At 36.7% G+C, this 12,734-nt stretch overlaps 1 protein-coding gene across 3 annotated transcripts in view; it reads right to left on the reverse strand.

Annotated features, from left to right (window-relative positions):
• LOC127650593 (semaphorin-4A-like) overlaps positions 1 to 12,493 on the reverse strand; it is a 48,465-nt gene extending 35,972 nt beyond the window's left edge. For 2 of the 3 annotated variants that reach the window (XM_052136095.1, XM_052136093.1), the window contains exon 1: positions 10,720 to 10,879. The gene's annotated coding sequence lies outside the window, so the exon portion shown is untranslated. Of the gene's footprint in view, positions 1 to 10,719; positions 10,880 to 12,379 lie in introns of those variants that run through there. The other variant, XM_052136094.1, reaches the window with a different exon arrangement.
• Positions 12,494 to 12,734: the final 241 nt, after the last annotated feature.

A 12,734-nucleotide genomic window follows, 5' to 3' on the forward strand; every position in this document is an offset into this window, starting at 1 on the left:
TTGGCTAACTTGTAGTGGTACATGATTGTGTACTTGTTAAATTAATGTTTCTGTGCACGGTGACATAGTCCTATAAACTGGGACCTACATAACATTAGATATTGTTTGGATGTATGGCTATAGATAGCTAGCTAAATCGATGCTAAAAATGCTTTACGGTTGACAGTTACTGATCAAGTTTAAAGTACATTAAACTAGATATCTAATTATTCGTACTTATCCTTAGGGTTGGCTGAATTAACAGTTTAGCTTTCTTGTTTTGTTTTGTTTTCTCTTCACATTAATGTTATAGCCTCTGCCCCAGCAACCACTAGCATGAGGAGACCAGAAGGCTCATGAGATGAGTCTTTGAGTCTGTAAAAAAAAGTCAACAAACTGAAAAAATAAAACCAATGTATTTTGAGGTAATGTTTGTAATCTTGTTAAAACGGATTTCATGAAATTGTTATCGAAAAGTATTGTTTAGGAACCGGTATCGAAGTCAAGATATTGGTATCTAAATTTTTTGAACGATACCCGATATTGATGTACAAAACGATACTGATGTATAAAACGATATTGATATGGAATTCCTAAAAAAACAGGTATTGTATCAGTATTGGCGAGTACTGAAAAGGAAGTATTGGTAAAAGAGTATTCTTAAAATAATGGTAACAGGACTAACATCTCTAATCTAGCTCTAATCTAATGGTAACATCTCTAATCTTAATATTAAGTGCAAACGGGGCTTTATTCTGTGTCCACTTTATCTAATATGACTATGTGACAGGGCGGAGTGAGGGGCCGGGTTGTGATTATACACACCGGTCCCTTATCAGGCTAATTAAGCCTCAGAGAGGGATAAAGGCCGATGGCGGACGGTGGTGCGACGAGAGAGAGATATGTCCCTCTTTATCCTCTCGGACCCAACTGTGCCACAGTGTTTTCTCAATTTGTATCCACTTCTCTAAGACAGTTAGACAAATTACAAAATTTACCAGCAAAGTCATGTTAAATTCATGCTAAGTGGACAGAAAAGGAATGCACAGAGGGAATGCACATAGAGAATTTAGACAGAATTCAAGACGAGCCACTGATGACAATGATCTCTTCAGCTTCTTGATAAATGATAAAAAATCATTGTGTCAATATGTTCAAGTCACGATTGCATGTTTGTGTGGAAAGGTGACACCTCTAGTGCAGGAAGTCACGCAAGCTCTTTACAAACACAACAAACTTGACATCACAACCAGATTGGAGCTTGCTGCCTTTCTGTACTTTTCTTTGCCTTGCACTAAACATACAGTCACATGCATGTCATACTATACTGCATTAAAAATACAAGCTCTAGGGTGCAGAAACGTAAATACACAAGCGAAACAGGCAGTGAGCCTAAACTGGCGGTCCCAAATTTAGACTGAAAACTACACAGGGTCAAGAAGAGTTTCAAGGTAAAGCAATGGTTAATTTAACATAGATTCTCTTCTTGTCTACTTAAAGATCATTTGATACTATCTGTATGTGTTGTTTTAAAACCAAGAAAAGGAGATGTAGATGACTGCACAACCTCTCACCCATAACTTACATATTTCATTTTATACTGTGGAAAATTTCCATATCTTTAGTTTAAGCCCAAATAAACACAAATTGAGATTTATGACAATATGTATTTCTTAAAGGAATAGTTAATCTAAAACTGAAAATTCTGTCATTATTTATATTTAGGCCTCATGTCTTGTGAGATTGGTTGGTTGAACACAAGATATTTTGAAGAATCTCTGAGCTGCTCATTTCCATACAATGACAGCAAATTAACATATTAATAAAAGCATATTAATACATTTGGTCTGTCCCTTACACAAAGCTATGATTTTCAAAGACTTGGAATAAAAATTATAGCATTGAATATACAGTATAAGTTAAACTATGACCAATATATCAACCGATATTTGGCCATTTAGCGATTATCAGTATCAGCCGATAACCATGTTCACTTGGCAGATTAACAGAAGTGTCACCAACCCCTTGTGTCAGTAAAAATCTGTTTTAAAGTTGTTGTTTTTTTCTTCAAAATGTAAGTGATTAAAAGTAAATATTGGTCTTTATAGACCCTTTTTAGACGGTTTAAGGAAGTGAGGTCTTTTTGTTCCTTGAACAATTCCTGCTAGTTTTCGAACCCATCTGCATTCCAAATGGCATAAATCACCCTCCAAAGGGCATTTTGAAGGCAGAGCAATCATGATAGTCATGCTGTAAGATCGCTTCAAACAGAATTTCGAACAAAAATTACTTAAAAAGTGAGTTCCGAATGACCATTATTTTTGAGCCTCACATCTTTGAGCCTTTCAAAGCTCTCAGAGTGGATAGTAAAGTCTTCGAAGGGTAAAGAGATGATCACGTGAGAATAGAACGCACCCTTATTCAAAACAACAGTGGAGAAGCTTCATTCATAGCGACTTTAACACGACTATCATTACTAACTTTAGCATGATTTTCATAAAATGCCATTATTGAAATTTGGACCATGTTGTTCGGTGACTGGATGCTCTCTGGATGACTGGAACTAACTGAAATGAAAGTGTTTAGATCTTCAATAAAGCAACCACAAATGGATGTATGAACCGTTTCAGTGAAGCGAGATGGCTGGATATGTGCAGAACTAACAACTGTAACACACGTCTTATCTCTGGTAGGTGAATGAAATGTATGCCAACTAATTGTAAGTTAGATAGGTAGAGCTCTTAAAGTGACTATAGATCAGTCCTATTATAATGAATGAAGCTGCACAAGTCATTTAGTCACTTAGTAGATGCTTTTATCCTAAATGACTTAGAAATTAGAAACACAAAAAATGAAATCCTTATTTTGTCCGCAGGTCACGCAGGCAGCTTCACTGATATAATAGGAGCGATCCAATATTCATAACCTTTCCGCTGAGGAAATAATTGTGAGCATCTGAACAAGGATACATTTGTTGTTGACATGCTTGTAATGGTCTACATCAGTCATCTGCCATCCTGCTCCCTTGATATTAGTATCAGCATCGGACATTGGAAAATATATCCGTTGACTTCTAATACAGACTACTTTTATGGTGCTTTTTATGCACTTCTAGAGCTTGACAGACTAGTGACACAATATATTTTCATTACATAGAAAAGAGCAGCTCAGACATGAAGTAGCCTAAAGGATGACAATTTAGTAAATTAAGTTGTTGTCTACTTCTAGAAACAAGTAGTCTTTCTAGAAGGCAATTAAAAATAATGTATGGAAAAATTATGTGTATCTTATTCTTTGATATCTAACACAAAAATAATTTCATAGGTCTTGCTGACAGCTCTGACATTAGTGAGGCCATGTAGAGAACTACTGCAAATAAACCACTGGAAGTATGGATATTATATCTACAGGTCCAAGATCAAATTGCAGAAGGAATCCTTGCCATACTTGACACAAAGACTCCAATAATAATCAAGACCTGACATGCACAAGCCCTAAAGCAAGTTGTTTTGGCGGGACCAGAGCCATATAGAGAGAGAGTTGCGACAACTCCATTGACTCCAATGGAACGTTTTTTTTTACAGCAATGGAGCCTCTCAGTAGTTCCCGGAAGTAGCAGCAAACACATGCCGCGCAGTAGAGATGAAGCAGAACAAACCGTTTGCGACGCACTTTTAAAAGGTGAGACGTTTAAAGAATAATATTATCTTATTCTGTATATTATCAGTACATCTAAATAAAAATAACTTGTAAATTAAAACCTTATAGTTGAGTATTACTCATTAAATTAGGAGATAAGGGATGTTATCGGATAACTAACAGATTAGGCAAGGATTGGAGCTGGATAAAGTATTGTATTTTAAAATGTAATTTACTCCTGTGATGCCAAGCTGAATTTTCAGCCTCATTACTTTTGAACGGCAGTTTACATACGAGTATGCTTAAGTTGTTTTAAAGCTGAATATATTGTGTATATGAATAAGTATTGTAAGAATTATACATTAGATATATAATATTTATAATACATAAATAATTATATTACTATATATAGAATTGTAAGAATTGTAAACAATAAGCTTCATTTCACTAAATTTTACATTTATGTAACTGCTGCTAATAGTTAATAGTTCATTGACCCATTGTGCGGTGCGAGCTGGAAATCACCTGTCACCAGCCTGTCTCTGTACTATCTGAAAAGTCATAAATATGACTTTAGTTACCATGAGATTAATGAAAACAATGAACATGAGGTAACATAAAAAGGCAACAGAAACCCTAGCCTGAAATAAGGCAAATAACGCAAATAACGGTAAGCGAACACTAATCCTCAAATATTAGCTGATTTGATCTTTAAAAAACAACATCGCTGTAACAACATACTCATGCTACAAACATATGTCGGTGTGTTACATAAATATATAAAATAAATGCATTTATTGACTACTAATTACCAGAAATCGCAGTTCTGTCACTCTACTCTAACAGTTTGAAATGCCTGCCAAAGCACTTCCTGAAACTATCTGAAGTCTACGTGAATCACGTGACGATCAAGCATTTAGAACTTCCGTTGTCGCAACTCTCTCTCTATATGGCTCTGGGCGGGACATTAGTTGGGGTATGCCAGCCAATCAGGGACAACATTCCAACAGAAACTTAACCAGGGAAACACCTGAGGGTGGAGATAACTAATAAAGCAAGTGAGCAAAGAGTTCACAAGGTGAATAAAAAGCCCAGTGTTGATAACATGATTAAGCAGAGACCTCTGAAGCTGACTGGGGTGCCCACGGGGCCAAAGAAAATAAATTTTCAGCAGATTTGATAAGCTCTCAAATGTCACACATATAGCCTTTTTCCACTGACATGGGTTCCAGGGCCGTTGGAAATTCTTGAACTGTTTCCACCACAGAAAAGGCTGTTCCAGGACCGAAAACCTGGTTCAATATCGGCCCATAAAAAGCTTGCTGGTCCCCACACAAGAACCGAAACTATGAAATTATGCATGCCAGTTTGAAACAGACAATTGACCAAATACTAAACAAATTGAAAAACACTCAAGGGAGTGCAGGGACCGTAAGAAGGACTTAAAAAAATGTGACAGTAGATGGAGCAACAATGTTTTGGTCTCTGACACCGACCAGCCTACTATCCAAACGGGACATTAAATTCAGCCAGTCACACTCGTGATAAACACAGATTTGTCGGTGTCCTCTGCTGCTGATCTCAGTAGGTTATTATATTTGTTAACTTTCCTTACACTGTTGTTCTCTTATTTTGTGCATTGTTTTGTTCAGTAAGGGCGTTTTTGACCAGCTACTCTAACTTCGGAAGATTGAGGCAATGTGTTGTAAACTTATGGATTCTCAATCAAGACGTAAACATAATATTATATGCTATGGCAAAACTCCAAATATAACCATCTCCTAAACCAATGTTAATAATGATTCCATTGTTACAGTTTACAGAATTTAGCAAGTTAAGCCATAGTTCATACAATATAATGTAATTATATTACCTGTTGTCTTTAGCGTAGATGTCATCTCTGACAATTTTGTTAAGCAATGTAATAACGTTGGATTGCATTAATCCGTATGTTTATATATGTCCTCATATATACAAGAGTAAAAGCTGTATACAAACATCGTTGTGACGTGCCATGATTGTTTATGAGCAGGTAAAGTAACCCATTACATCACCGTTTGGTTTTTAAGTCAGCTGGTTTACGAAAGGCTCCAGATTGCCCCGGCCGTGAACCAACAGAGCACAGGCTCAGCACGCGAACCATTGGCATTTAGGTGGAAAAGGGCTAATAGATGGACAGATGGATGAAAGGTGAGAGAGAAGGAGAAAGGGAAAAGATGATTCAAGATGGGGTGGAGGTAAAAATTATATCTCACTGCAAATATTTCACACAACTATGTGAAGGTTTAAAGGGCTGAACATTAAAAAGAACAGTTCATCATCAGTAATAATAATTAAACAAAAACAAGAAACCCTCATGTCATTTCTAATCAGTTTGCTGTTATTTTTTCAGCATTTATATATATTTATTTATTGATTTATTTATTTTTACATACAATAGATTAGGGACGTACAAATGTGGAATTATCAGGCTGATAAAGATAACCAATAATTAACAGATTATTGTGGCTGACACAGATAATCGATCATTTTCTTTCTGTGTAAATCTCTTTAAACTGGAATAACAAGGTATTTTAGTAAAAGCTCGGAATCTGGACTTCCTGACCCACTCTTAACTGCTGCTATTTAAGGTTTGGTGGAGGCAACATGACCTAGAAGTGACTAAGTTATCCTATTAAACTCTGTGGGGAGGTGCTATTTGGCAAGCCATTTTATCACTTCAAACACTAAAGTCCCTGGATGCATAAGTTATGTATGTGCTATCATTTGAACACTTAGAATTTGAACTTTTTAGAGAACCCCATCACTATTGCATTTAGTTACATAAAATAACTAAATAAGGCCTGAAAACATTTGTCACAAATTGGACCCACATTACACTAGTAGAATATATGTTTATCTTACTACATTGCATGTTCTGCAATGTGACTAGTGCGGATGCGCACATCGTGATGTCGATGCTGAAACGATATATCGTGCAGCCCTAAAACATATATAATATTATGGCAATCATTTCTTAAAATGCAGCGTGTTATCTGTAAAATGAGACCATTTAAATGTAATTAGTCCACTGTATGTGTAAAAGGAGAGCTTTTCAATTTGAATGTGAAACTTTTTATGCGGCAGCCCAAAAATCCCAAAAAAGAGGTTATGGATATATGATGACTTGAATGAGAAATAAATGATATTACACATGCATTCGTTGCATCATGCCCATTTATGAGTATTAACGGTACATTTTGTATCATGTCCATTTATATGAGTATTTATGGTAATCTGAAAAATTGCAAGGTTAAACATAGAGAAACATGTAATAATTAGAGCCGGGACTTTAACGCGTTAATTAAGATTAATTAATTACAGACTTTAACGTGTTAATTAAGATTAATTAATTACACAAAAAATAACATGTTAAAAAAATTTTACGCATTTTAATCACACTTATTTTTGCACTGCGGAACGTTTCTCACTGGATGAGTTTCGGCGGACCGATTATACTGGAGCACCAACTAGCGTTCATGACTTCAGACAACAACAAACCACAGTGAACATGAACAAAGAAGCTGACGAGACCGCTTTGGTTGGCCCCGTGGATGGGAAATTTTGTTATAAAAAACGAATGGAGAGATTTATTTTTCATCAGGATATTGGAAGAATAGGCACTGAGGTCAATCACTGGCACTTTTTTTATTTTATTTTAAATGGTACACTTTATGTTGGACTATGTATTATGTTGTTGGTGCAACTGGCACTTTATGTTGAACTCTTTATGTAGTCTGTTATGGCCTCTGAAGCAACAGAGAGATGTTTTCTAATAGTCAGGGTTTCCAATGTTCTGAATGTACTTGAAAGTATTGTGTTTTACTTAAAAAAACATAGTTTACAGAAGGTCTACTATACCTATAGGCTACCTGAATTTCTGAAATGTACTATATTTCTAAATATGCTATTGCTACACTTAATGGCAAAAATTGCACTGGTCTGCTGGACTTGGTTGAACAAAAATAAACAATATTTTGTTGCTTAAGCTTATGTATTCAGTCATTATTCAATGGTATACTAAAAATCCATGAGTCCCGGCCCTAGTAATAATGTAATAAATGAAACAATAAATTAACACTTACTGCTGCAAGCAAATTTAGGCTATCATAAATAAATATGGTCAAAAATATCGGGGATAATTTCACTACTGGCATGATGATATTTCATGCCAAATTATCGGCCGCCAATATATCAAGAACTCCATGACAGTTCATAATGACCATGTCTAACAAGCTCCAAACAGGACCAAAAAACCCCATTAAAGTAGTCCATATGACTTAGGCATAGAAAAGCTTCCCATCTGCAGCAGCCCTCAAATCTCATTCTCCATTCTGCATATTTGAAATGGCACATATTTTCAGTTACAACACATTAGCACCAACAGCATTTGGCATCGATGAGTTCAAACTACTTTTTTGAAGATTAGTGGAAGATTACCCTGATCACTATGAACTGTCACTGGATGGAAAAGAGCTTCATGAATGCAGCACACTAGGAATATAGCGACAAGTCCTAAGGACTATTGTTCTGGCACAATGTGTCAAAATTCTTCTAAAATTTTAATTTTGTGCATATGGCATATGGGTTTGTAACAACATGAGGGTGATTAAATTAAGACAATTTTCATTTTTGGGCTAACTACTCCTTTATATGATTGTTAAAATTGTTAAGAGGTTTAACCCAATAAATAGTCAAATCATGCTTATAAAGGTTAAAAAAAAAAATTACAAAAAATGTAGCACATTTGATGTAGCGAAGAACCAATGCTGTAATAGAAGATTTTAAAATAGAGGAAAAAACTATAAACTAAACTGAGCAAACATAAGATGCTGCAAAACATGATATGATGGCAAATACAAACAAGCATGAGCCTTACGTCAAGATGATGCGGAAATATCTGCCTCCTGAAGAGCATTCATTGATACTCTGAGGGGAAAACGGTGGTGGCATTTGTGTGCAAGGTAACTCGTTTTGATCCTTGGAGGAAAACGATGAGTCAGTGAAGAGGAAGAAAACTGCTCTCCCATTGAAAGCTTTGATCCCCATGCACAGTTTCCATGACTACAACTGATACGATTACCAGGCAGCACTGGTGTTATTTGTGTGCTGATGTATGTTATAACATGATTAAAGCTGACGTGCAAAGGTGTGGTGAAAGAATGGCAAATTTTTTGGCACGTTTGTTTTCTGAATAGAATCCAACAAAACTACCGCCAATACTGCTCCAGGCAGATTGAGATGTAAGGTTTGTTGTGCACAGAGCAAGAAATCAAAACAAAACCAAGAGAAAAGAGAGTTTGGGTGATTTGTGCCTCTGGATCATGTTGAGAGAAGACAGATTCTTGTACATAGCATCAGTGTTGGTCCTCCAGTCCAGTCTGTTGTTCAAGTAAACACCCAAGTATCTGTAGTGTCATCAATTTAAACCCCCTCAACCATAATGTCTATGAGCTCTAACTGTTCCCTGTACTCCGACTCCCATCCATCTTTAATACACCCCACCAACACAGAATCATCAGAGAACTTCTGCAGGTGACATAATTCAGAGATATACTGGAAATCTGAGGTGTACAGAGTGAACAGAATTGGAGACAAGACAGTCCCCTGTTGTGCTCCAATGTTACTAACCACTGTATCAGACAAGGAGCTCCCCAGCCGCTCAAACTGGGGTCTATTCGACAGATAGTCAGCAATCCAGGAGACAGTAGACGCGCTGTATTAAAGGCACTGGAGAAATAAAAAAACATGACTCTCACAGTGCCACCACTACCATTCAAGTAAGAATGAGCACGCTGCAACAAGTAGATGACAGCATCGTCCACACCCACATAAGGCTGATAAGCAAACTGAAGAGGGTCTAAAGCAGGTTTTATCTATAGTCCAAGGTCTTTCCAGTACTTTCATGACATGTGTCATTAGGGCAACTGGTCAGAAGTCATTGAGGTCAGATGGAGTAGCTTTCTCAGGTAAAGGTACTAAAAATGTTTTCCATAGCACCAAGACTACAGATGTCATGATTTATAGTGCTAATGAAGATACACTTTAGTCCGTTTCTTACCCAAAAACAATCATACCACCTCAGAAGATTAGATTTTCTTTATTTGCCTTTATGTACTTTTTAGAGGCTGATAGTTATGGATCACATTGACTTGACTTGCATTGAATAGATATAAACATCATATATCCTTAAAAATATTCTTCAGTATAAGAGTGAGAAAATGATGAAAGAATTAAGCCTGTCACGATTTTATATATATATATATATTATATCTAAAAACATTTTAATATCATTCATATAGTTTTAAAGCCTTAAAAGGATCTAGTATATCCCTATTGTATTACTTGATTTACATATTTTGAGTTAAATATGAAAAATGCCTTAAGATGAAGCACACATGCGACTTAAGAAATATGACAATTTATATGACAATTATTCATTATAGCCCTCAAACAGACAATTAATCGTCATAATCGCAATTATTTGTTTGACAATTAATCATCAGCCAAATTTCATAATCGTGAGAGTCCTAGAAAAGAATGATCATTTTTGGGTGAACTAATAGCCCATTTCTCACTGTGAGCAACCGACAAGACCTCCAGACAAAACAAAAACAAACATCCTGCAAACATGGACATACAGAAGCATGTGTTTGTCTTTCTCCCTCCATCTCTCTTTTCTCCAAAGTTCAAATACTTACATATCTCACAGGCAAATAAAATGCTAAAACCTCTGTTTGATTCACACACACACACACACACACACACACACACACACACACACACACACACACACACACACACACACACACACACACACAAGAGTTTACATTGTTGTACAACTAAACTCTTGATCTCTGCATTGCGCTTTAATAACATATGTATAACCGTCCACTTTCAGCACAAACACACTTTACTGTCATTTATCGAACACTACAACAACAGGTGAGGTTTTTAGTCATAAAAGTAAAAGTCTTTACTATCCGTAGGGTTAAATTCTACATTAGATCAATGCATTTGAACTTTCATAAGGTTGTTCAACGATTTAATGGTTGTACTCACATCCAAAGGTGCGTCTCCGGGATCTGTTATATTGTGCTCGTGTCAGTTATGATTGTCTTCCGTCCATGTGTATTGCACTAAAACCGGCAAACCACTTGATCTAATAAAAAATCTGAAGCATAAAGCCGCTGTTCAGTCTTAAACTCGTTATTATCCAGAGTAACTCATGTGACCGCCAGTATCTTTGTGTCTGATCTGTAATCGTTTTGTTCACGGGGGGAAACACACACATGTTGAACTGGCGCCATCTAGCGGTCAGACACAGAACAGCATTACGGCTCCTGTCTGTTTTATACTTAATCATTCATCATTCATCATTCTCAGCCACAGTTTGAGTAAGTGACATACATTATAGGGCTAACCTTTTCTGGAACTAACAATTGTAGCAGTCCCGAGGTACCGGTAACATTTCAACATTTGTTCCTTGTTTAAGGACAATAGGTAAATATTATTAACATAGAAAAAAAAAAGTTTCTTGGTCCTTTATAGAATCGAACCTGTTACCATGTTAGATTCTAAACAATTAGGATAATGATGATACAATGATACTTTCTGGTGATTTACACTTACATGTTAATGTTTGTCTATTATTTAGAGTCAATATTCTCTTTGACTGGGATTCTTTTATTGTTCAATTATTCAACTAAATAGTGAAAATATAAAAGAATGTTGTTTATTATGGAATAAATTCTGTAAAAAATAAAAAAACACAAGCTGGGACAAGTTTAAGATGGCCAAGTGGTAAGACTACTCTTTGTCATCATTTTTACTTTTTGTTCTATGACAAATTTATTTCTAAATATCTTATTTTTTATCATCAAGTAAATGTGACTTGTTCATAAAGGGGGCATCTTCCCTCATTTCCCCTCACCAGTTAGCTCCTTTTTGATAACGTATATATGAGGGAGACCAAACCGTCACTATTTGACCATGTCTGAACACTATACAGAAATATGTCATGTATAGCCCAAAGCCCTATGAGACATGTTTGTTCAAAAAGGCTCATGCGTTGTGTATTATGCTGTCAAAAAACAGAAGGCATACCTAAAACTATACAATAAGAATGGGATTTGGTTTGGGAGGCGGGCACGCTAACAAGGAGGCATAAGCTACAAACTCTAACGTCAGTCGCTAGTGCGCCTCTTTCATTGTTGATGGGTTCGAGTGGGGGGAATCGACAAACTGGATCACGCAACCTTAAAGGCTAGGGCCCCCCTGGGCAGTCAAGGGCCCCAGTGCACTGGCCCGGTCAGTAATCCATCCCTGGTTACACTCACCCCTCCTAAACCTCACTCCCATCTGGGTCACGGCACCAATTTAATTTGTCCTGCTGTCCAAGGGATTCAAACCTGTCTCTGGCATGGGAGGCGGGCATGCTAACAAGGAGGCTAAAGGCTACAGCCTCTACAGTCAGTCGCTAATGTGCCTCTTGAGGCCAGGGGAGTGAGGATTACACACTGCACAGCATACCAGCTGGCTCCCATTACATATGCACACTGGTTTAACTATAAACCATCACACACTTTTCAATATGGGCGTAATGGATAGTAGGCTATTTATTTGTTTCTTACATAAGATTATGCACAGTAAATGTATTTAGCTGTGTGGTTTAATAGCATTCATACACAACCTATTTTAAAATATTAAAAAGTAAACTTACCAAGCTTTCTCGACAAACTAGGTTATTGTAACTTCATTGACCTCGATTTCTCCTATCCAAGATCCAAGCAAAGGCTTCTATTATGGGTTGACACCTAAATGTAACGTTCGTGGTAATCTAAAATAAAAGAGGAGGGCTACACCATTCAGCAGGGTCACACGTGTTATCACGGAGTCACAAGTTCACCAAATCAAACGCTTAATATCACATCCGTGCGGAAGTGATACAATGAAACATACTTTATTCCTCAGAAGAACTTCGAAGAGAACGCGACTGTCCTCGCATTCCGTGTTTATTTAAGCCGCCTAAAGGTCGATCTCATTATTCACTCAGGTGATTACTTTGGCAGCTCTCC

This window comes from Xyrauchen texanus, chromosome 10 (genome assembly GCF_025860055.1).
Source record: "Xyrauchen texanus isolate HMW12.3.18 chromosome 10, RBS_HiC_50CHRs, whole genome shotgun sequence".
Classification (NCBI taxonomy): domain Eukaryota; kingdom Metazoa; phylum Chordata; class Actinopteri; order Cypriniformes; family Catostomidae; genus Xyrauchen; species Xyrauchen texanus.